Below are 25,992 nucleotides of genomic sequence, written 5' to 3'. Positions count from 1 at the left end.
TTTGTACTTTATGGAGTATACAATGCACAGTTACACGTACAGAACATGCTACAATAATGTGAAAGCTTTGACCTAGCTAGACCGCCTTTACCCTCCACTACAAATGCTAAACGACTTCCAGTGCAGACTCCACTTTTCCTCACCTTTGCCTGCTGGCATTTAGGGTGCTAACATTTTTTAGCTACATCGATGTGAATTTGCAGTGTGTGTGTTCAGCAAACAGTAAATGGTTTTGGAACACTCTTAAGTGAGAGTCATGTTTGGCGTGGTATCTGAAATATCACCCCAATGCCAAGTTTATGCAATAGTAAGACATGAAAGTCTGTATAAATGGTAAAAAAGCAACTTCGGATTTTGCTGGTTTTAAAAATTCATGTGTGTATTTCACATGCCGCAGACACCTACAAGAAAGTTTGTTGTGTTTATAGAATCAAATCAGCGTGCGACTTTTTCATTTGTGAATTCCCACCTTTTTGTGCACTTAATTCATTACATTTAGCAGCCCACTGGAAATCCAGAAGTGGCTTCATCTAAAAGCAGACAAACTGAAAGCAATGCCATATTCCTCTCTAGTATCGTAGTATCTCTGTTGTAATACGACGTGTTTCGGCCCTTCACACAGAGTACTGTGATACATTTTTCTAAAGATTGGAAGGTGCAGAGAAAGGCCTTGAAACCCCTGGTCTTGAGCACCTCAACAAAGCTGTCTATTGTGAATGCACTCTGCTCTTATCTGTTTACAAATCGACTGCAACTTTTCTGCTAGTCCCCGACTTTGACAAGGGCAGTGAAAATTTTGCTTTAAATTAAGGTAATTAATGAAACTGCATATTTGAAGTCTGTTAGAAAGGCATTGCAAAATAGTTGGTAGTGTATTCTCATAAAAGGCTGCAACAGCTCCACAGTGGTATTTAAGCCTTTACAGCTCATTATGCATATATAACAAGCCCTAAGTAAAACACCTTAGATATTATTATTTCTCATAGGACCAAGTCACTGGCTATTCAGTGAAGCTGCTCTCCTTGGCAAAGTGATCCCAGTCCATTTCTGTGAAGAAGGAATATCATTAGAAAAGTTACTTATGGACAGACATGTCACTATGTTTTTCTAGCTTGTTTACTTCTCATCTTTCATTGTATGTTTTATGGAGATGTAATTCATTAATGCGTAGTTCCAGCCAACAGGATGTATGGGTATGTAACTGGTGTGTGAGCTTTGCTCTATTTTGGCCTGTTTTAAGAAAGAAGATAAGGGGTTGCTCTGGCAACATTTAAGACAATAGATAAACTTGTAATAAACACCAGTAGTGAAGATTCAGACTGTAATGAAATAAAAACTCATTGTCTTCTAAGGAGCCCAGCAGGAGTATTTTAACTACACCTCTCTGAAACACTTAACTCCTCTTTAACTGATTTTAACTTACTTCTTTTTTCAGTTATAGGTTTTAAGACTGAGAAGTTTAGCTAATCATTTAGTGTGACTTCTTGCTATGAAGGCTGTATTTAATGTGATGTCAAAATAGTGTGTTCTATCCCTCTGTAATACAAGATACTGAATTATTGCATGTTTTAGACAGTTTTGATGTAGTAAGGAGCTGCTGCAGGCTTATCTGAAGCATGTTTGGGGGGTTGTAGGAACTGTTTTAGTCTTCATACGTATTTAAGAAAATTGCCAGTTTATATGAATGTGACGTTTTTGTAAGGTCTCTCTTTTAGTGAGGAATGTCTCATAAAAATCATCGTCCAGGCTGGTCAGAAAGGATGGAGCCTATGTGTCTCCAGAAAGAAGGAAGTCATCAGTGTAAATGAGTAATATATACTTAATCACTCCTTCTGCTGTTGTGGTATGTAGTTATAAGAAGGAAGTAACTGAACCTAGTGCTTCGATAACTTTTAGATGACTTCAATTTGGGTGATTAGCAGTTGTGAAACTCTTTCCCAAAGGGTATTCACTTTGGTAGAATTACAGAGTTCATTTTTGTACTGCTTAAATTGACATGTGCTATTTTATAATCTCTGGGAAGCAAATCTAGGTGTATGCAGATGCGCGCACACCACCACACAGTGTGGTCCAATACAGTTTTATTGATAAAGCTCCAGCAGTGTGCTTCCCACGTCTTAATAGCTTGTCACCTGTACTACTACACTTACGAACTGAGTCTGCAATGACTATGGAGTTCTCGTTTTGCAGCCGTATGCTCTCCTTAGCACAGTACACCTTCACAGATCTCTCCAATCAGTGTCCAATAAGACAGGATCAGACACTGGTCTGAAATCATGTAGTGCATCACTGTGCTGCACCCCTCTAAACTGTACTGCTTTGTGCATGTTTGTTGGCTAAGACTCTTTTCTGAAGGGATTCTTAGAGATGGTATGAATCCAGAGAGGTCTTTCTGTGTTAGTTTACATGTACAACACTCATTTGGCTTAGGGAACCATCTCAGCAGAAGAAAACAATAACCAAGGAATCCAGAAAAGGTATGGAATTACACAGCTTTGTCTTATCAGTCGGTTGTGTAGCTGAATTCCTCGTGTCCCCATAGCCATCCCTGTCTTCTCATATTCTGTCTCTCAGCACTGCATCATGAAGGAACAGTAGGAAAAAAAAAATTCTGTCTTGAGAATCAATTTATTGGCCTCACTTTTCTAGGTGCTAATTGACCCTCTGTTTCATAGGTTGCTTCCAGCTGTGTTTCCTTTTACAAGTCCTGCCAGCTGGGACATCCTAGGAACCTTAAGGTAAAGGGCTGATAGCAACAGAGTGATAACTCAACAGTTTACTCAACTTAGTCTTTTGAAAATTTACCCTGTTGCACTTTACCAAGTTTTAACAACTGCCAACTTAAAGAAACAGCTCAAAATGCTGGGTAGATGTTTATAAAAAAAAAGAGCAAAATCCTTAGGAAAAAATCTTCAAACCTAGCCAAAATTGCCAAAAAGTTGCAAACTCCCATCTTCCCATCAAAATGAACTGGGTATTTCTGTGGCTGCTGGAACTACAGCCAGAGAAAGGTTAGTGTAATGTGAAATGCAGGAAGCTCTATCTGAACAGCAGGAAACACTTTGTACTGTGAGAGTGACTGAGCACAGGAAGAGGTTCGCCAGGCAGTTTGTGCGGTCTCTATCCTTGGAGACATTCAAAAGTAGTCTGGGCGCAGTCCTGCATATCTGACTTTTGGTCACCCTGCTTGAACAGGGCTTTGGACTAGAGGACCTCCAGAGGTCATTTCCAGTCTCAAGCATTCTGTGGTTCTGTGAAAGCCAGCGGCAACTCTATCTCAAACTGTCTTCCTCTTGGTAGAAGAAACTAGATACTTACTGAAAGTAGGAAAATTCTTCCTCTGATAAGAAAAGAAACAATAATTTATCAGACTTAACCCCAAAGCTCAGAGGAAAATACAAGATGAACTTGACCGGTAATCTATCTGAGGGTCCCCTAAGGATGTTTGTAGCAGGCCATAAGCTTAGCACGGAAACACTTGAGGATTAAACTAAAAGTCAATATCTTTTGAAGAAACCTATTTAAGGCTACAATATTTGGCTAGCACAGATAGTTGTTAGCTCATCTAATTTATGAGTGCTTATTTTATTTATTTGTCTGCCTTACTGCATTGTTTTTGCCACCCCTCAAAACCACTGATCTCACCAGTGGTGTCTGTCTACTAATTTCTGAAAATAAGAGATATCAAGTTTAAAAGCAGTGATTGAGGTATACCAGGCATATTATGCTATGGTCAGATTTGACCATTCTTCTTAACTGTAGAATATCAGTCAAATGCTGGATGAGATTAAAGTTCTGTACAAAAGATCAAACTAGTCAGGTTTAATTTTGCCACTGCCCAGTTGTTTCAGACTGTGTGACCACACTGCTAGCCCACATTTGTCCTGCACTTTCAGTGAGATTTAGAAGTCATTGTCAGTGCTGCTTTAAATTGATAGGTAATATTACAGTGCACTGTTAAGTAGCTTTATTCACACTAAAAAATGTTGCATTTCTGTGGTGAATGAAGTTAGTCCTCTAACTTGGGAATAATATTAAGAAATTGTGTTCATATTGAGAATGACCATACTACTGGTCAAAGAGCTTACTAACGTGTTGCTTCATCCCTTTCCTCCACTTGCTCAGAATAAAAGCTTGTTTACTGCTGCATTTGTATTCTCTTGTCACGTACATCCTGGCCTGCACTTCACCTGTTGGTCTGGGGTCATCAGCATGTGAATAGTATTGGATAAGAAAAACATGCAGCTAGAGCACTTAGCTACTATTCAGAAGTTGTGAAGAGAATGGAAATCTGAATGTATATAGCTTTTTAAAAAGTCAAATAGGACTCTAATTATACTGAGCTAAAGAATGCCTATTAAAAAAAACCCACACCACCACAGTGGTTTTAGAGAAATTTTAATTTCCAGTGTACCTTTGTGCATCAAGCTTAGGATAAGTTATTGTGATGGTACAATGCACAGTGTTGTGAACACCAGTGCCGTTATTGTGCCAGCTCTAATAATGAGAATTTCATTGTTTGGGGAGAGCGGTCTCCTACACTCTAGACAAAAGTGTAATTACTTTTGAACGATGTGGAATGTGCTCAGTTTAATAGCACGGAGAATAGATTCACAAAGATTCAGATAAAGCTAGCTTGGAAGCCATATGTGCAATGTGGCAGTATGAAATTGTTAGCAGGCATCATAATTACGACACACACACATGCACACAATTTCACAGTTTAAACTATAAACTGTTGTTTTTGTAAGAGATAGACAGGCTTATCTGAACAAGACTAGTTCAATTAAAACAAAGCAGAAACGGTGGTAAGTTTGCATTTGTCTTTTTTGATGTTCTTTCCTTCCTCTCTTAATGGTAAATTGTTATTTATAAGATGATGAAATTGCATAGTTACAAACGTCGCATTGTAAGTGTCATCACAAAAGTAGCGCATGAAAGCAGTTGCCTCAGGTATAATTTCAGACTTGTATCCGAGTTTGTTCTTTTCAATCTTTACATTTGCACCATTTCAGAGGATGACTCTGTGGTCTATTAGTAAAGGGAACAAATAAAGAAGAATCAACCAGGACCTATCAAAAGCTGTAGAAGCGGCCTACTGTATCATTTAGTCTAAAGCCTAGAAAACTCCAGGCAGTTACTGAGAACCCATCGTGACAGAGCCAGAAAAAGCTTTGGTGCCTCTGGTATCTGCCTTACAGAATATCTTCCATTTAAGCTATTATAACATGCCTGCCCTCCGTGTGATCTTTATTCTTCCAGCTCTCCAATCCTGTCCCATCTATGGATGTAGGTAATGTTTATAGTATTTAGCAATTACTTGCAAACTACTTGTTGTGCAGATTCTGTGTAGGGAACATAAATCAAAACGAGTGTTTTCATTCTTCAGGTGAGGCAGGGATCAAAGCCATAGTACAGTTTAGGAGAAATATGCTAGTTCGTGGGACTTCCCTTGGTTTGTTTTACCACTCTGTTAATACTGTGAGTTTTTCTTACCTATGTCCATGGAGATCCAGAGTGGATATATCATTACAACTGAAGTCAATGGGCAGAAAGACTGGGTGAAGTTTGAGGCGACCTGTTGGTGTTTCGATCGGACTCTGAAAGGTCCAAAGGTTGGTTAGGGAACAATAAATAAGTAATGAAGTAGGAAAACACTTTTTTTTTCCCCGAGCAGGAAGGTTAGAACTACAATTAAAACAATAAATTAGCAAATCAAGACCAGACTTATAATTTATAAATTGCCTGAAATGCAGAGTGCAGATGACTGTAGTTTTTAAAGGCCATGAAGAGAAGTGGAAACAGCAGTTGTTTGTTTTTGCTGAAGATCCTCTTACTGTGAAGCAGTCACGTTTTTAATGGATTCATTTGAATGCAGTTAAGCAGAAAATAATCAACAGAAAAGTAAACACCTTTGTTTTATAGAAGTGCTGGGAACTGTATGTATCCATTGTTTGCAAGTGATTATATGCCTAGGAATAAATTCATTGACTTCACACTGGAAAATATCTTCATTTAAGCTTCTTGGATAAATACTATTAATATCTAATGCAAGTGAATAGCTGAAAAGTTCCGCAGGAAAAAAGATAGGTAAAACCACAAAACCCACAGTCAGTGGTAATATTTGAACCACATGGTCTGGGTTATGATAAAGAGAGAAGAACTTTTAAGTGCACTATGAGAAAAAATACATAAGCCTTAAAAAAACCAAAACAAAAACTGACAAAACCAACAAAAAACCCAGAACATGGTTATCTTTCAAAGCAAAGTAATCTGCCCTAGAACATCCACAGTGGGCACAGTTGTTTCATTCTAAATTAACATCTCAATCCAGACTGCATTCAGTAAGTAGCTCAGTTTGGGATTACGCACTTTTACTGAGATGGGCTAGGTAATTTCACTGAGAATTGAATGTTTTTACTGGAAATAGTGCATTGGAGTCATCTGTGGTGGGTCAGCCTAGTGGTGCATGCAGCTTTCATGGATTGGAAGTGCCTGCAGCGGTAAGTACATTTCAGCCAATACCCAGAAGACTGGGACAATATCTTCCAGAGGGAGATAGGTGGTAATACCAAAGATTTGGAAGAAAATTTTGAAGCTACCAATTTGAGGAGCACTGATGAAGATGAAGACTAGGGTATGGAGAAAGCCCGAGCAGGACTGCAAGATTGCAAGATTGGCTTATAGTGACAATGTGAAGAGACTACATTAAGTGTTCCTATTTCTTGATACAGTTTTTGCTTTCAGCTGTCAATTTCTAGCAGTGGCATAACCTAGGTAGTATCTGTGGTATCTCTATCGTACCAGAGCTCAAACAGTAGCTGTAGTTTCTCCAGTCCAGGTCCATCATCTGTGGTACTCTGCCCACATTTTTCTGAAATGCTGCCTTTTCTTCTTTCATTATGAGTCTTTATGGTATTGTAGTGAAACAGCAACTCTGCTGCCAATTAAAAACCCAATTCTCCATGGTTCTCGAAAGAGAAGACAGCAGTAAAAGTTTCTGTGCTTTCTCTTTTAACCAATGAGGTTATCTCCTTTGGCCAAGTTTCTGCATTGCTAAGAAGTTTGTGGCCTTTGGCTGACAGTGTAACTACTATCAGAATAGAGTACAGCATACCAGACTTTAATACACTCATCTCACACATGCCTCAAGGCAAGGCATGTGGGAATCAAAGTTGTTTATATTTTTCACCCTGTGTAGTGCAAACTTCTACTTTTGCACACCACCTTGACTCTTGCTTCAATAGTAGTCCATTCATTTCAGAACTTTCAGAACGTTTTCCCTACATAGTCTCCCTCTGCTGCATACGCTTTTCCTATCCACGCTACTTCCTCCGAGAGGCTAGTGTGGCTTTCTACCTTTCTTCTCAGTGCAGATGAGAATTCTCTTTATTTCCAACTTTATAAGAACGATAATACTCTATCACTTTCTGTCTGCTTGCAGTTGTCCTCTGAATAACTTTTCCTGCCTTGCCCATTTTCTTCTGCTGCTTGTAGTCATATTTAATGTAGTGATTTTTATTATTTAATCCATTCTAAAGCCTTTCAGTAAATAGCTCATATGAAGACATTGCACAGTAAAAGAAAGTATTGTGCTATTTGCTTGGACAGAATGTCGATAAAGTAGAGTATGGTTAGGTTTTGATATGCAGCTTTACTTTCAGTAGCGATATGCCAGAACTGAAATGCATTGTGAAGTATTGGTCATGGTTTCTTGAATTTCAGGGTTGCAAGGAATCTCTGTGATTATCAGCTCTGGCTCCTAAAAGTGCCAGAACCTTCTGCTACATTCAGTACTCACAGTCATGTTTTACAGTCTTTTCTCTCGCTAACAAATGTTTGTGTCTGTAGTTAGGATGTTACCCATTGCAGAAACAATTTCAAATGTTTCTTTCTTTTCTGCCCTTTTAATGGCTGCATAAAATACTCTGTCATGTTTTTTGCCTTGTGTCTTTAAGTACGCTTCCTCAGGTTATTCAAACTAAAGTTAGATTCGGCTGCACCTCGGCCAGCTTCTTTTCACTATTTTTTCTTGCCACTGCTAGTGCTTTTGCAGATTCACCAAAAGTAATGATGGTTGGAGTGGTAATGAAAATGTGTCTTCAGGCAGTTCCTAGCATACAAAGTGTCATGTCATCCAGTTTTTTATTTCATGGAGCTAACTACTTCCTCTTGTCTTGAGTATATCAGTGAAATATCACCACCTTCTCCAATGTAATAAAGGGGTTTATTAATTTTCTCTGGAGATTTGTGGCTGGAGAAGGACCTGTGGTAAAACAGACTACAGATTTCAATATGTGTTTGCTTAAGCATGGACATCTAACATAGGTGGGTTAACTCCTAAGGCATGTGCAGAAGAAGCCTCTCTAAGGGAGAAGATTGACATGCTGGCAATGTTTCTGAACCAAGCAATGTTCCAAAGTGTTTCAAGAAATTAAATGGAGGAAACAAACTTTAAGTGAAAAGAGTCTATTATGTCTAGGGTAGCAAGCTTGCCTGAATGGATTGGCCAGCTTCATTTCCAAATTGTCTTTAATGCTGTTAAATTCTGTGTTCCTTTTTCCAGTTTAGGTGCAGTTATCTGACCAGATGAGGCATTTTTGCTCTTTGCAAAGGAGTAGACCAAACGAATCATGTGAATTTAGTGTTGCTAGATAAACCGGTGGACATAACTAAGGGGAGTTTGTGCCTTGTTTAACTAAGGACAGTTTTTGCCATAGCAGCATAAACAAGGCTGCTGTTATGCATGGAGATAGTCCACTTCAGCATCCTTTTTTAATGCTTTTAAAACTGAACCCGCCCCAAAGACAAAAAGGGCTACAAAGATTAACTTTTTGTAGTTTGTACAGGCAACAGGCAAATTATATAGATTGTCCAAAACATATACCAATAAAATCCAACATCAGACTGTTATTATCTTTATTTATGTTGTACAAAGAGCATGATTTATTTTTATAGAGACAGAAAAAAGAAACATTCCTGCCCCAGAATGCTTAGCTTATGACCCTGTTCCTGAAAATAATCTGGTTGATTGGAACCTAATGCTGATGGTAGCAAGAGGGAGGGATAGAGAGGTCACTGACTATAACTCCTTCTGCATGTAGCTTTTTGTAGCATTGGAGTTTGATGACACAAAATAAGAAATATTATAGCAGAAGGTAAAATCCTTCTGACCTCTGAAGTCTGAATTACTGCGGTAAATTGTATGTGTATCTATATAGTAAGTCGTGTCAGAAGTGGAATCTTGCATTGCTTATTAATATTGCTAGCCAGAAATTATACAAAATATCTGTGCTTAAGACTCTCCTCTACGTTGATTTCTGAATTGAATTTAAAGTGTATGTTTCATCTCTGAAACTGTAAGTAAAACTTCCCTCTTTCTCAGGTAATCAGGAATGTTGCTCAGGTTTGGATCCATCTGTGTCCAAAGGCAATTGTGTTTGCTGAGGTTAGCATCTAGCTGCCTAGAATCTGTATGTCTTCAGAAAATGACCATGTAGAAATGCAGAGCTTAGTGGATTTAGGACTGTAGGAGAGAGTTCGTTTCTTGTCTGATTTTCAGTTAAATCATTCATGTTTTTTATAGTATGTGACAGTAGTCTGGATAGTAAATTTTTGTTGATTTATAAGTCTGTTGGAACAGTAAAAACATTTTTACTTTCTCTTATATAGGAAGTTATAAACATGGTCACTAACACATAATGTGATATCATGTCAATTATCATGTCACTTTTGTGGTGGGATTTCAAGGGTGAACTGGACAGACTAAATGTTTACGAAGTGTATGTCCAGAGGTAAGCTAATAACTTTAGATTTAACTTTATGGTTAATGGAAGTAAATAGGGAATAGCAGTGTGTGATTCTTTTTGTCCTAACATAGCTTCTAAGTAGGTCAGAGAAATCGCACCTTAGAAGTGCCTTTTTTTCTTTGTAGGTTACAACTGGAGCTTGAGGTGATAAAATCAGCTGTTGATCCCTATAGTTTAGAAATCAGTAGCTAGATAGCTTCAACGAAAATACCCTTGAGTGAGAGGTAATTGCCTGGCCAGAGAATTTGCTTTTTTGTAAATAAGTATTTGCTATGTAGTGCTTAGGGTCTGTTGGGGGTGTACAACGTTCTGCATCTCAGAGCTCAAAACACTGAACTTATTTGAGTTTGTATCCTGTGTCTGGCTGATGTTAGTGTGAGTCCATGGTATATTCTTTACTCTTATAAAATCTACAACTACCTTTTAAAAATTATTCTTATTTTTTTATTGTCTTAACACTAATGTGTCTAATGCACATAGAGTGTGAGGGGGAGCAGATTGTTCATTGGCAATAGTTACGTGGGTATAAGTCCTCTTTAAATTACTTTTAAACCAATTTGATAAATTCTGTTGGAAAACAGTTTTCACGATTTTATATATCTGGAAGCAGAATTGAAAATAGAGCGATTCAGCTCTGTAAAGAATACAACTGTGGTAGATGATGTACTTTCCCTGTTTGCTTGTGCCCCGTGTAAACTTAGCTTTTGGGCAGAGAACATAGCTTTAATTTTGAAGCTGTCAACATTAGTATTGGGTAATTTATTGACACATGGCCACAGTGAATTCCCTAGTTTTGCATGTGGATAAACTAATTTGACTGAGATCCTAATTTATGCATAGAACTTGTATCTTTATTTTGCTCTTTAGAATAGCACAAACAGTTGTTGGACTTGTAATTTGATATGTAAACAATTGTTGGACCTGTACTTGTGATTTGATATGTATTAACAAAAATGGCAAATTTTCAGTTTACTAGATGAAATTAGACTGTAACCCAGCTTCCTAGTTGTTGATTTATCACTCACAATTCACTTTTCTGTGCTTTATTTATATGCTAGTACAATATAAATTATACTTGCCCTTCATCCGTGATGGTCTGTTGTCTATTGGCGCTGCCATACTGATGCAGATTCTTGAATGCCAAACAGTGGGATTTGAGTTCGGTTCACCAAAGTTTAGCCACATAAAACTTAGGTGTCTGGACTCTCTTCACAGTTTATGGGAAAAGATAACCACCCTCCCAGAACAACCTTTCCGATCTTAAAATAAGCATGTAAGACAAGAAAGATGAATTGCCCTCTGAAAGTGCTTGTCTATTGACTATAGAGGGATCCTTGATGACTAGTTTAGACTAGATGTCTAATTTGGGGCTAAAATTAGGTGAGAGTAATGCCATTCACAGTACAAGCTGGAGTTAAAGAAATAACACACATTCCTGTACAAATATTCCCTTGTATTTTTGTAGAAGTAACCATATTCAGTTTGATCTTTCTTTTTGGTGTATGTGCGAATATTCCAGCAGACTTCTTTTTTAAGAAGAGAGGTTTTAAGAATTGGTTATTCCCTAGTAGAAAATGATTTGTTGTGTATCCAGCCTGCAATGCTAAGTACAGATAATAAATTTTACACTTACGTGTACGATTTGAAATGTGTTGGTTAACAACATGAATCAGAGGACAGAAGCAATCCAACATGCTTTTAAAAGGCTATTTTCAGAATATTCTTTTGATATTGAAAAATGCATTGATTCCGATGGTTTGCTCTATTTTAAATGTAGGGAATTATTTGTCAATTATTATTAGAAACTATTGCCCTTAATAAAGCGTTGTCCTTCTTGCTGTCAGCAGCAACGAATGTCAATTTTATTATTAAATGTAATTAATTAATTAAAGAGAACACAGTGTATGTGACCTGTTGTGTCTGAAAGATTTGATTTAGTCTTGTTTGGTCATTTTTATAGTAGTACTGGCAAGTCCAAATGCTGTACATAGGTTTAGAAGATAAGTATTAGTTAAGAAACTGTGCTTAAGTTCCAGTCTTGTTCTGACAAAACCTGTCTGCTATGCTTGTTTTAATTCTATTTATGTCCTCATCTATGTTTAATCCAGAAAGTGGGTATATATACATGTGCACTGTTTCACATTTTGGCACCGTATTTGGTATATTGTGTGCTATGGCTTGTATCATGCCTGCAGGCCATAGGAAAACGACACAAATTGAATGTGAAATAGAGAGGAGACATAATTTAAAACTTGCATGTTCTAGAGATGCAGTATGGCATATGAGAGTTGCAACATATTGCAAAAAGATCACCCTATTTTCCCAACAAAAAGACCATGTTTTCAGCTGTGCAGGCTATTGGAGATACAGGCAACTTTCCTAGCTGTTTCCTCAAAATAGCTGTCACCGCATTTTATTCAAGGCGGTATCATGACCACTACTACAACATGCTCTGTCTTCTTTTCATTCCCGTCTAACTACACAGGTCAATGTTCTCTGTCCTCTTCTGTGATTCTGTAATTGTATTTATTTTACATAGACATATGAGTTCCCTTTTTCCTTTTACATACGTTGTTTTGCTTCATGCTGAGAAAACTCCGTGGCCTGACAGAGAGTTTTTTTTCCTTTCTTTTTTTTTTTTTTAAGCACTCCAAATTCTATCCAGCTTTAAACTCTTATGTTTATAACCCTGAATATCTCTAAAATGTCTTTACCTAAAACACTTTATGGTTTTATTACCAGGTTTATGCCAGTAATAATATTCACATCAGCTTTCTTAGGGATAATCTTTAAGCAGAACCTAGCAAGAAAGGCTTTGAAAACTATCATTCCCAGGAACGCAAATCTCGGAACATGAAACATCGGTTTAATCGCCCTCTCTGACAACTTAACACGACAGATTGAAAAATACAAGCCGATATGGAAGTGGGATCAATGGATTATCAAAGTCCTAAACATCTTCTCTTGGGGGGGGGGGGCGGGCTTTGGGTCCATTGGCATGCATAAAACATGAAGTTTGCATAGCTTACCGCAGATCCGATGCTGTCTGACTGGCAGGGAAGTTGAGAGGGGGAGAGAGAGAGATTTACATGAGGGAACTCAGGGGGCTTTGTCACGGCAATTGTATAAAGTGATATACAGTGCAAATCGACTCGAGCATGTCCCTGGATAGCAGGCGGTTTACAGCCTCTTCGAGCAGAGATTACTGCTTTATCTTGTCATACTAAATTAACGTGGCAGCACACTGTTAAACAGTGGTGACCTCTTCATCTGTGGAAATTGCTGCCTAGAGGAGAGATGGTATTTAAGACTCTCTCTCTCTCTCTCTCTCTCTTTCTCCCCTCCCCACTTTCTCTCCCTCTCCCCCTCCCTCCCTCTCTCTATCTTGTCTTTTTTTTTCCCTGTAGGGCCCTTAGGCATTTTTGGGTTAGGTTGTAACATTAAAGAAAAAAAGAAAGAAAGCAGAGGGGAAGGGAGAAGCTTTTAACATCAAGGTGACAACAGCTATGTGTTAATTGGGCCTTTGTTGTTTGATTAATAGCCACTTTGGTGTAGAATATTAAGACAGTTGTTTGGACAACTTTCTAAAAATGACATGTCCTTTCAGTAAACTGGGATTAAGCAGTGTTCTCTGGTCTGCACATTTTAACTCCTTATTGTTACTGCATTTAGTCCTAAGCTTACTGTTATTCAGGAGCAAGCGTGCTATCCAGCTCTTCTGGCACCATCCTCAGCTGGCACACATTGACATATCTCTCTCCAGTGGCACTGCTGGTACAGTGAGCTGCTCTCGTGCTGGTATTACTTAGGGTCAAGGTGATGAAGCTACCACTGAAATGTAGTTGGGCTTTTGTGTTAGATTGTATCAGAGGATTTTTAGAATTAAATAATGATCCTAGAAATACAGCTAAGTGGGAAAAGGAATGTAGCCCTTTCTTTGAGCTGTTGGTGTCATACAGAAGAATGGGAAAAATAAGCCTCATGTTCTTGTCTTTTTCAGTAAACCGAGGCAGTGAAGGAGGGAATGACATCTCTCACTTAGACCGGGTTTTCTGTTCCTGTTTTTTCTGTTTCTGTGCAGTGATTTATTGAGAGTCCGATCTAAAGCTCTTTGAAGCCAATATAAAGACTGTTTTGTCTTTAATAGGCTTTGGATCAAGGCCTGCATGACCTGAGGCAAATTATTGCAAATCAGTGTTATGAAGTGATTTGAAATTTGCAAGCATACATGTCCAAAAGACTAATTTTTGCTGTATTTTTTTATAAGCAGTTGAGAAGCCAGGTGAAGTCCATTTGGCCAGCCTGGCAGTAGAGGTAGCCACTTGTGCTGAAAATGGTAACATTATGGCTGCATGTTTGGGTGAAGGAGTCCTCTCCTACCTCTTTCTTTGCTGAATCTTTTAGTCTTTAGCAGGTTCTGTTCCTATGTTGTTGATGTTATCAGTTGACTAGAGCACTGACTCCGGGATGCCGTAGGACTTCCACTACTTCTGTCATATGAAGAAGGTTATGGAAATGTAGTGAGATGGAAAAGGATTTTAAGATCATCTAGCCTGATTTTTTTTTTCCTTACTGTAGCAATTGTTCCTTACTGTGAATTTCTTGAGCTGCCACCTACACAGATTCATGCAAAATTCTGTGCATTTTGTATTGTACATTTTGTATGTAACATTTTCAGATGCAGGCTTTTACTCACTTCTCTGAGATGCCAGCAAAGCTTATTTTTGCAGTAGAATATTTACCATTTGAGATACAATGTATCTGTGAGCACTGATGTTATCATTTTTTTCTTTGGATGAATTTTGAAGGCCATTGAGCTAAGCACTTACACTAGAGATATGGAAAGGGCTGACTTCCTGATTTATTATTTTTAGAAATCAATGCATTTGGTAATTAATGTACAGCTTACAGAGGCTATGTAAGTGGTTCATGAATCGATCAGCAGCCAGTAAAAATGAAAGCTAACGAGCTCATTTCAATAGCAAGTTGCTCATTAGCAGGTAGGCTTACTGATCTTTCAGGTTTTCCAGTTCAAAGTCACATGGTCTTTCCATATTCTTGGAAGAAATAGTTCCCTTGAAAAGAATGAAACAGAAGAAGAAAACATTGCAGAGTTTTGAACCTTTTCTCGTTGCTTTGAAATATACATTTTCAGTAAATGCTGGATATTGTGCTAGAAGAGCAGCCACCTAATGGTCTGCAGGGCTAAGTCTGTGCTCATCACTATCACACCAACCACTTTCAGCACCTGAAGTTGAATTTACTAGAGAATTTACAAGATGTGTGGAAGAACATTGTGGAGGCCTCCTCTGTGCTTCTGCAAGGAAATCGAGAAATTCCCACCACAGCGTTTTTCCAGGCACAGCATTTTCGGCACAGGTTTTCTCTGGCTCAAGAGTCACATGTGGGATGCTAGAAACAGCATTGATGTACAGTGCTAGGCAGTATGTGCTTCCTCCCATTCACAGTTTACACCATGGCCCATCCTGGTTGGATAATACCAGGCCTATGTCCCCCTCTCTCCTAGTAATAGTTATTCAATGTTTTGTTTGAAACACACTGATTCTGCTATGATTTCTGTAGGGTATACACAAAAATTAGCTCATTTGGCCCAGGTATTATTGTTCTTCTTGTAGAGATACCAAAAGCTGAAGAAACATGGGAATTAACCTTCCCCTAGGAAGTACTCTAAGGGGCAGTATAAGAAGTATTGTGGATTTTATGAGCTAGGTCTCATAAACCTGCCTGAGAGCAGGTTTTTAGCTTTTTACATTAATAGAGTACATTGGTGTCCAGCACTACCATTGATTTCTTTTCCTTTTAGTAAAGAAGCAAATTCGTTATTAATCTTTTTGCAGACCCATAGCTTTGATAACCGAACAGTAGACAGAAAATTCTTGAATCCTTATGTTATTTATATATGTAAGTATATATGTATAAATACGTAGGTGTATATGTATATACAAACACACTTACTTTAACCATTTCCTGTAGGCATGAGAAATATACTGCTTCTAATCAGACTGGAAAAAAAGCCAGATTCTTGACAGAGTTGCCTGAGGCCCTTGCAAAAGAGGGACTCTCAAAACATATTTTTAAAATAATTTTGAAAAAGACAGATTTTCCAAATCTCAGGAATAGATTTTCAACTGCCTGATTTGGCTTGAAATGAGTTGGCTGATTCAGTTTCTTTTTCTTTTAAGTAAGTCTATAAAGCCTTGATGAATCTGGCTCATTGTTTAGCACTTATCTCATGAGTAAAGCTTGAGAGGTTTGGCTTGAAACTTACCAAATCACATCTTTGGAAAATGGCCCAAGCCTATTGATATATTTGGGGAAAAAAAAAAAAATCCAAAGCAAACACGACCAAAAAACCTCGATCCAGCTTAGTAAGTCCTTTACAGATAGATAGAGCCCATACCAAATGAGCCCATCTATTTCTCTGTGTATGTGAGCCCTGCACTTTATGGAATTGTAGGGCTGAGACAGAATGCGAGAGGTCATCCAATCCTAGTTTCAATCCAGGGATCAGCTGTACTAAGGTAATTTCTATCAGATAGTAGTCTAACTTTCTATAGTTATTCAGTGCAGAAGACTTGCAGCCTACCAGTCTGTCTGTCCCAGGTTATTGCTCTCTTTACCATTAGAAAGTTATTCCTAATGTGTAACTCAAATCTTTTCTGCTTTGGTTTTAGCTCATTAATCCTTGTCTTAGTCACTGCAGCAAGAGAAATGTAGTTCCTCTATTCAGCAAATGGTTTTTGTATTTGAAGACTGATACCACATCCCCTCTTCTCAATCTTGTCTTTTGGTATGTGGAATTCTTGTGTCTAACATATTTTGGTTCCTGGAAACTAGTAGCAGTGGAAACATTCACGTTTTCACAGCTACGTCTCCTGCTTAACAGATGATTTTCCATTAATGCCAATGATGTCTGCAGCAGGTGCATCTGAGATACTACTGAAAAACTCTGGTGGCTCAGTCATTGTTTTATAAACGGTGCTGAATAGTTTTGTTCAATTAACTTGGCAATTAAATATTCTCAGGTACTAATCTGTTTAGTTAGCTGTGGTTAAATTTTCTGATGGAAGGAAGGCTTTGTGTGCCACTGGCTTTTGCTTCTTTCACTGGCAGAAGACAAATTTTGGGGCTGCTTTGCTTTGCAGAGCTTTGACTGCATGGCTGCGGAATAGCAAAATGGATTATAGTGTCTCTTGCATATCAAAGGGATTACCAGTGATGTCTCACTACAGGGTTTTTTTGGTAGGGAGGAGGAAGAAGAAATGTTGTGTCTCAGGTCCTAGAGTGACTTTCCAAGACAAGGGGTTAGCAGGGAAGAGATTTTTAAATTTAAGATACTTGATCTGGAAGTCAATGGGGAAGAAAATAAGCATCAGACCTTATGATTTCAATTATCTGAGCCATGTTTAAAAAGTATTCAGTCCTCTGAGCATAATTATTTTCATACTTATATGGTAAAGTGTGTGACAGATTTAAAAATCAAAATCGATTTCCTTTTATGATCTAGGAATCCACTGTTTGCACAAGCTGGAATAAGGTAACTGATATAATGAGGATAGTGCTTTTCTGTGTTTTATGGATTTAATAAATCCTCTGTTAAAAGGAGTTATCAAGTCAATATTCCCACTTTATTAGAAGACACTTAGTAGAAATTGACTTTGATATCAGTCAGCATTCTCTTTTTACTGTGTTTTGGGCTACTTGATAAGAGAAAACCCACATTCCCCTTAAAGAGAGTCTTTCTCCCTTGTCTCTCTATTTTTACATCTTGAGATTCGTGTCTTGTGACCAGCAGAAAGAAGGTATATGTATGAGCCATCTGGAAATCATAGCTGTTTGTGCTCATGAATCTTCATGCATTTTTACAAAGCAGTGAAATAAAGGGAGGGCAAAGACTAGGAAGAACACTGGGGCTGCTCCATCCAGCTGAAGCTGTGATAGAGAATAGAAGGAGGCTTTTGTCAAGTACCTTATTCTCAAAAGGCCTTTGCGTTCATTTTAAGTGGTCTAGAGAGGATGGATAATTTGAAGTCCTGTGTACACTTTCAGTCTGTTTGCTGCACAGCAATGTCTTTTTTTTTGAGCTCTGCTGCGGTAGCTACAACTCCAGTGGTAAATGCTTAGTGATTTCTTACCATCTGCACGTCAGAGAGATGCTGAAGATCAGTCTAGGGTACAGTGGAATAAAGGAGTGTGCTTTACTGCTAAAGGAAAACCAATGTGCAAGAAGAGATGACAGTGATGGGGTAAAATTTCCAGTTGATCACGAATGTATCTTCATGTAGTGAAGCCGTTTTCTTTCAACTCTCCCTCCTGGCACTTTTGGGTAGAAGATTTTAAGGAAAGTTCCCCTTTTTTGGAAGTGCAGAGTGCTACTGCAGTCCAAACGTCAAAGTAATTGATGGCAGGTGACCGTCACCGATGAACAGCTCAATCTCATGCTTCAGAGAGGAATTCGGGAGAATTTTGCAACATTAGGATATTGTAGAAGTTTTAGGTGATTAGGACTACATGGTTATAGACAACCATAGGTCCCGTAATAAAACAAATAAAGTTTATATGGTGGTGGGTGGATGATGGTCAACTCACCAAACAGGAATATTGTGAACAAGTGCAGCACTTGTGCTGAAGCTTGAAGCACAAAATAATAGATATGAAAAAACATGTCACAACTCTGCTGAGTTTTCTGCGTGTGTTTCTGAGGAAAGTGTTTTAAGATGCCTATAAATATTAGCATATCCTATAAATATTAGGATATTAGCATATATTATTTCCAAGAAAGAAGATGGAAATAAAAAAAGAACAAAAAAGCTCTGAGGTTTTGTCAAAACCAATGTGAATTAAGTCCTTTTAAATTGATAGTTGTGTTAGAAATCTGACAGGAGGACTTGCCCCAGGAATCGTGGTACGAAATAGCTCTTCATCACTGGCAGAGGATCAGTTTGTTCTGTTACAGTTTCGTTTTTCACTTCCAGATTTATCAGTTCTCTGTTGGGTACTCTTTTGAACTGTTTTGATAAATAATTGTACTTGTGAAGGTTAATGGAGTGTCAGTCCCTTATTTACTCTCAAGTCAAATGTGGCGCATGCTACTCAGAAGTGTAGCTCATGCTTCATGACCAGCTAACCTTAATGCTTTAAAGTGTGGTTATAGTCAGATAAATGACTGTAAAAATGACGTTAAAGGGTCCCATGTTTTCTGTCTTTCTGTGGCTTTAGAGGTTAAGTTTAGTTGCATAAAAATATGATATTTTATTAATTGCCTGTAATGCTAACTTAACCTGGAGTTTGAAAATAAAGCTGTGTCCTCTTTGCCTCTCCTCATCCCTAGTAATAAACATTTTGCAAATAGTGTTTAACTGACAATTTTGTTGATATGTCTGCAAAGCAGAGTCCAGTGTCTTCTTTTGTAGCTGTATTGACTCTTTAGTACTAATGGCTGTTAAAAAAATGTAGCCAATAAAGCAAGCAGATAGCTATGACTTAGGAAATAAACAAGGAGGAAATATGTTGAATAAAGATGACATTTTAAAGCCACTGTTCTGTTTATTTCCATGCGTTGTTGGAGGTTCATCTCTTGATGAAGCAGAACACAAATTCTTCCATGCGAACTTACACTGATCTGTGCCAGTCTAAAGTTAATGCAACCCTTGCAGTCACAAGAATGGCTTGCAATTTCCAAAGATATTTGTGACTGTCTATTTTCCCATTTATTTTCATTAGTATCGTCACTGAATATTGTAAAATAATGTTTCTTTTCTTTTCAGCAGTGCTTAAGCAAAAGGGTAAAACATATAGCAAACTACTCGTTCTTCTGAGAAATTTTCATAGCTAATTCTGATCATATTTTATTAAGTGTACACTGAGCATAAGCTGACCTCTCTGGTACCACGACTCACTCTGTACCTCCAAGGAAGAATGTTCCACTTTTTAGTTAAGTGAATAATAGCTGCAATGGAAATTAATAAACTTGCACACAAAAGCTTAAAATAAAATGTGTTTTGGAAGTGAGATTTCCAGAACAGTTTAGTCTTCTGAACAAATGATCCCATTTTCACTGAAAGTAACCTATGGAGGTAAATGCAATTTGCAGATGGAGTTCTTCTGAAACTCTTGCTAATTATTCATTCTTCTGGCCAGCTTCTTTAGGGAAGAGTAAGTATCAGGACAATTAGGCTTATAAGTAATATCTTAATGGAAATTTGTTTACAAAAGGATGTTGTTTAGACAGTCCTCAGAAATTCTCCATTTAGTCATTGAAAATACAGTTGTGCATACCTGTTCTGTTCTATTGGCCTTCTTAATCCTATTCTTCTCCCGTGAAGATGATGTCTTGGGTGATTTGGGTACCTGTGATTTGTATATCATCTAATCTTTTCACATTACCAACTCTTTGTGTGATAACAGTATCTTGATTTGTACAGGCTTGAGGTATATTTGAACCTACAATGTAAAGACTTCCTTATTTTAAGAATCCGATTCCTAAGTAATCAAGGGAAACTGATGTCATGGAAGAGTTGTGTAAAAACAGGTTGAAAGACACGACAGCTGACAGACTATGTATCTATCTCCTTCCAAAATTTTAAATTTTTCTTTAACATAAGACATGGATGGAAGGAAAGAAGTACCTTTCATTTCTATGAAGAACACAAACATGCTTCCCAATTAATACTGGTTAATACTGATAAAAGAAAAAAAATGGTCATGTTATAACTGTTGCTAATATTAATACCCTGAACATGACTATGGTGTACTACATTAACTACTCAAGAAAGCATTTGGTGGTCAGGTATATCGGACGTTGCAACATGGTGTCATTGTGACATCATCTTTTGGCCATCTACTTCTAAAAGTTTCTTTGAATGTCAAGTTATGAGACACTATGTAATATTTGAATAAGAGAAATACAATTCATGTTGGAATTGAGAAAAGCTTTATCTAAATGTGTAAGTGCAACTTCCGACACTGTCAACAATGCTGTAAGGAAGATTGGATGCCTTTCAGATGGACTGGTCTTAAATGCTAGAAATAAGCTTTTTGCCTGCTTGTACCTTGTACAGTAAAAACGAGCTCTTGCTGTAGTTCCTGTTTATAATACCATTCCCATGTTATTTGAACTCTTACTTTACATAATTGAATAATTTTTTTTTCAAATAATGTAATCACTACACGTGTGTACATCTGAAGATTGAAAAGCTTAAATCAAGAAATTTTATGTAACTCTTTTGAGTATGTTTAAATAGGTATACTCTTAAGTGTAGACACTCATATACCAGAATTGAAGGAAGAAAAATAAGAAAACTCTCCAAAGTGTACTGTACTCTTTTTTTAATAAGAATTAAAAAAAGTATATTTGAAGAAGGTGTATGACTCTTATAACCAAAAACCCTGTCTTTGTGTTCAACTCTTGTCTGTGCTCAAGGTCTCTTGGTGCTCAATGGGAGCTTTTTAATTATTTTTCCCTCTTTGATGTTGCTAAGTATAATGAATGGATTACAGAGAACTTTTCGTTAGAAGCCTTCTGTACATCAGCTCAGTGCTGGTAGGAACAGCGATACTTGGCTGGATCGCATCCTGAGACTCAATCTTGATAAATTTAGGGTCAGAAAAAGGCAGATTTTGTAAAACCGTGCTCTGTTAGTCAACCAATACTTCCTCATCACAAAGTAGGCTTACATTCTTTCCAGCTAAAGTGGAGAAAATTGTGTCTGTCTTGTTAGGGTTGGGCAATTCTGTGGGTTTTTCAGCATCACTTCATGATGACTGAAAGCTACAGGGAATATTCAGAAATCAGTGATTCAAAGAGGAGCTTGGAGAAGAAAGGCTATTTCCAGCAGAAGTTATTCATCCTCTGCTGATGATAGATAGTTGCCTATGACTGTATAAGAATAGATGTTCTTTGGCGTTTTTTTTCTTTGTTTGTGAACATGGCATACGACGGTGCACAAAATTAATTGTTAAGGAAAATAGATAGCAGACAATCAGCTGATTTATTTTGAATTATTAAAATTATTTAAATGAAAATGTGATTTCTTTTAACAAAATGGTGTAAGAGAATAAGAATGAACTGCCTTAAAGCTAATAAGGATAATTTGTATTACTCAGAATAATTTAGGTAAGTGATTGGAAAGGGAGAGGAAAATTAGCATTTCTGTATAGTTTGCTTACTGTGTATTTCTTAATCAGGAGTGTCACAACATTCCTTGATATCATTTTATCACAAAGGTCTTCTCATAGTAGGCAATGTATGCTACTGACTGTGGTTTAAAGGAACAGAAGAAAGAATGAATGATCTGCAGAGTGAGAACAACTGTGAATGTGTCATAGTTCAGAATTTATTGGCTTTTTTGCATCACTCAACCACAGTCTAAACTGGCTCCTGTGCGTGGGGTCTGTGTGCTTTATAAATCTTTTTTAAACTCTGCTTGAATGAGCTTTAGAATGGGACTTAAATGATAAAATGATATCATGCTGCTCCTCTGAGCGGAACATAATGTTACCATTTGAGATGTACTAAGACCTGGAAGAGTGAACAGAGAATTGGTTCTTGTATGCCGAATGTAATCTGCCATTACCTTGCTTTGGAACCTGGCAAGTCAGTTCATGTCATTTCCTAGTTTGCCCTATATGCAATATCACAAATGGATTTTGTAGGGGTTAATTAGCAAATTTTTGAGTAGTTCTAACACATGTTACATCTATGTATCAGTGTTATGTGGATTGACTTTTGTCATATTAATTTTTATTAATTATTTTGATATATTTGGCATTTTCTGATCAAACACCATCCTCTGTTTGAAGTGCATGAGATCCAAATAAGATTGAGTCCTACTTTGTACACAGTTTCTGTGGAACTGATTTTCTGTGAATGTATTCATTCTGTGTTGATAAACACGGAATATATATTTATATTTCCTTTTTAATAAACATTATTATTTCTTGTGCAGTCTTTCCTCCAAAGTTGAGAAAATTAATTTGATTTATACCAGAATTTTATACCAAATCTTACTACACTAAAATTGTAGAATGGTCATTGATAAAAGGAAAATCAAGTTATAAAAGGTAGAATGAAAAGAACGGGTGAAAGAAATTTTGGAGGGAAAACAGGTCTTTTAGTAACTGTTAAAGAGAACAAAAACAGTTACTGCTTGGAAAAATCCTATAAATTATTGTTTGTGTAGCCATTATTTAAGAAGTGTAAGAGTAAGTAGTAACCAGAAAGTAACTGGTGAAGTCTGTAAAAAGCAGGTGAAAAAACTTAGATAAAAGCAGATCCATGAGTCCCACATGCTAGATGATACGCATTTAAAAAATTAATGAATGAGACAAACATATTTCTGAACCAATAACATTAATTTTGAAAAAATCGTATTCTAAATGTGGTGTCATGTCTTATGCTACAGTTGACTCTAGTGGAGGCAGTGCAGCTATTTCTCATATAGCTGTTCTATTTTAATAAAATAATGTTTTCTGACACTTCTGGAAAATGAGAAGTTCCAGAGGATTGCATTCAGAAAACCAAAGTGATACTAATCTCTATGGAGGCAAGGATGATTATGACAGTTAACATTCTGTAAGTCTAGTTGTAGTCTTTTGAAAAGCAAGAGAGCAAACACATAGTAAAAGTAAATAAATAGGTGTGAAATGAGAAGGCTTATGATTAATATACAACATATATAAAGCAGAACATGATTATTTTATAAGGGTAGTGGATTTAGCCACATACCTATCCTTCATGTAGTAGATGTGCAAGATTCCTGGTATTAAATGTGTGGGCTAACATCTTCAAATGTGTAATGAACAAATAATTCCAAAAGAGTTGAATATTGGCAGTTGCATGGAATTTAGTTGAGAAGTATGCATGCATTTCTAGGTTCTTTCTTCAGATCACGTTTCAAGCATCTTGTTTGGATATTCTACATTTTCTGGTTGTAGTTATAAAAAAAAGAAAACCAGTAATGCTTTAAGTTGTTTGATTTTGTTTAACTAGTACAAAGAGACAGATGTACTGAATGTCAAAAAAAGATGAGTACCTTCTTTGAAAATGGCAGAGATTGTCAGAGGAATTCCTTCAGTAGGAATGAGGATAAAATTCCTAGGGCAGCATACTCTGTTCAGGTGTCACTCCTTATAGTACCTTTTTGCTTACTCTGGCTTGTCAGAGCTTCCTTGCTATGTAGCAGCATCTCTGTCTTGCGTTAGTTAGTCTGAGATGGTTGGAAAAAAACATGGACTGAAAGGAATTGGGTTATGGTAGTCCTTTGCCTAGTGTAAGCTGTCTAGTTCTTGTTACAGGATTCATAGGACAGTGAGCGCCTGTAGCAACATTTTAAAAACAAGGAGAAATAAATACATTGTTAGGGAAGTTTGAACAAGTGAGTTGCAATGTACTCATTAAAGTTGCAAGTGGTGCGCCAGAGAGGATAGGACCATAATATCAAAGGAATCAAGGGGAGACTGCATGACAGGAAATAATCAAATGTAAAATTACAAACTGATACAGCTGGATAAAGTGATCCAAAACTCAGATAATCAATGGGAGTATGGCACTTGGAAAACAATAATGCTGAAAAAGATTTAGGTGTGTTAAAACAAATTAGATATGAGCTTGTCATGCAGCAAGGCAGCAAAAAAGGCGGTAACAAGAAGGTAATTGTCCCTCTTCTCATAACTCTGCTAAGATTACATGTGAAATAATGTGTTATATTCTGGCCACGTTAGAGAAGTCAGCAAACTGGAGGGATTTCAGATGCAAGTAACAAATGATTACAGAGTTGGATTTGTGAGAGGATGCTGAAAGAGGAAAGGCTAAATAAGGTCCAGTAATAACAAAGTAAATATATGCTATCTGTTCAAAAAATGTGGACGGTACAAGCTCTAACATGGAAAAGGAGTAGTCCAGAGCACTGGTAGAAGAAGCTGTATAAGAAGAGTTTGGGACTGAAAGGAAGCAAGTATGTGGTAATGTTTCAGGGCAATGAGGGTTTTATTTTTTTACTATGTGGAGTATTAGTAGGGGGAATGGGAAACCTCAGAGTGTGTCTGAGATGTTTTACTAGCTCAAATGAAAAAACTGGGACCACACCAGAGGGCTGAGTGTGCCGTTTGCTTAGGTATCTTCTTTAAGTACTTGGTATGATCACACTGCCTTGAGGGAATTAGAAGTATGAACATGAGCCTTGGCCCTTACGGGGGTAGGATATTTTATTTTCTCGTGTACCCCAGTCTGGAGGATTGTTCTCTCTGGACAAGATATCCTCCAAATCATCCTCAACACACAGGATGCAGTTTTGAACAAATCATACATGGCTTGTCTTTACCCTCATCTCAGCCATCCAGACAAAGTAATGAGGTGAAGTATGTCTGTTACGTCCAATTTTTTGTAGGCTACTGAAGAACGGAGGAGATGATCTTACATCTCATTCTCATCTGAAAACTGTATTGAATTGTAATACAAAAGCTTGGTAGCTGGGACCAGCCTTGGAGCCATTGCAAGCCTTTGGCATTCCTTTTGTTGAATCACTAAATCCTGTTCAGACTGTCCTCTCCCATTCTTTCAAGGAGTTAGCACAGACAATGGATTTGTTTCATAGTAAGAAAGCATGGTGATGAAACTGTTTTTGACAGTCAACATATGTTTTATAACACTTAGAATACCGGAGTTGTTCTGTGTGGTTAGTAAGCTTGTGTTTTCACAAAGATAATCGTTTTATGCCACATGATTTCCAAACTATTAGAAGGATTTAACGTATGCTGAAGACACTACCGAGCTGTTTTGATAAGTAGTCTTACTTTTTGTTTAGCAAGGTCTTAAGGGTGATCTTTAGTCCCCCAGGGAAGAGATCATAAAAGTCTTAAAAGTGCTTTTGCAGAGTTTTATTTATTATTTTTAAGCATGAAGATTACTAGCATGAAGATAACAAGGCTGTTATAGTACAACATGTTCTTTGTTTTTGCAGGTTATAGCTAACATATTAGGAGTTCTCAAATGCCAGTTTTGTTTGTTAAGTATTTTGAGAGCAAATAGTTGTAATCCTAATTACATTCTTAAACTGAATTTTGATGGAGAAAGAAGCAGCAGAAGAGGTCTGGTCTAAGGATGAGTGTCAAGAATTCTGTCAGTAACCACACTTGCCCCATACAAACTGGTTACTATTTTACT

General features: G+C 37.3%; 1 protein-coding gene across 18 annotated transcripts in view; it reads left to right on the top strand.

Moving 5' to 3' along the window:
- The window catches only part of SOX5 (SRY-box transcription factor 5), a 651,718-nt gene that overhangs the window by 391,259 nt on the left and 234,467 nt on the right, over positions 1–25,992 (top strand). The gene's annotated exons all lie outside the window — the stretch shown is intronic.

Source organism: Cuculus canorus, chromosome 1 (genome assembly GCF_017976375.1).
Source record: "Cuculus canorus isolate bCucCan1 chromosome 1, bCucCan1.pri, whole genome shotgun sequence".
Taxonomy (NCBI): Eukaryota; Metazoa; Chordata; class Aves; order Cuculiformes; family Cuculidae; genus Cuculus; species Cuculus canorus.
Note: the sequence above shows the minus strand (reverse complement) of the source record. Positions and strands in the feature narration are given on the sequence as shown.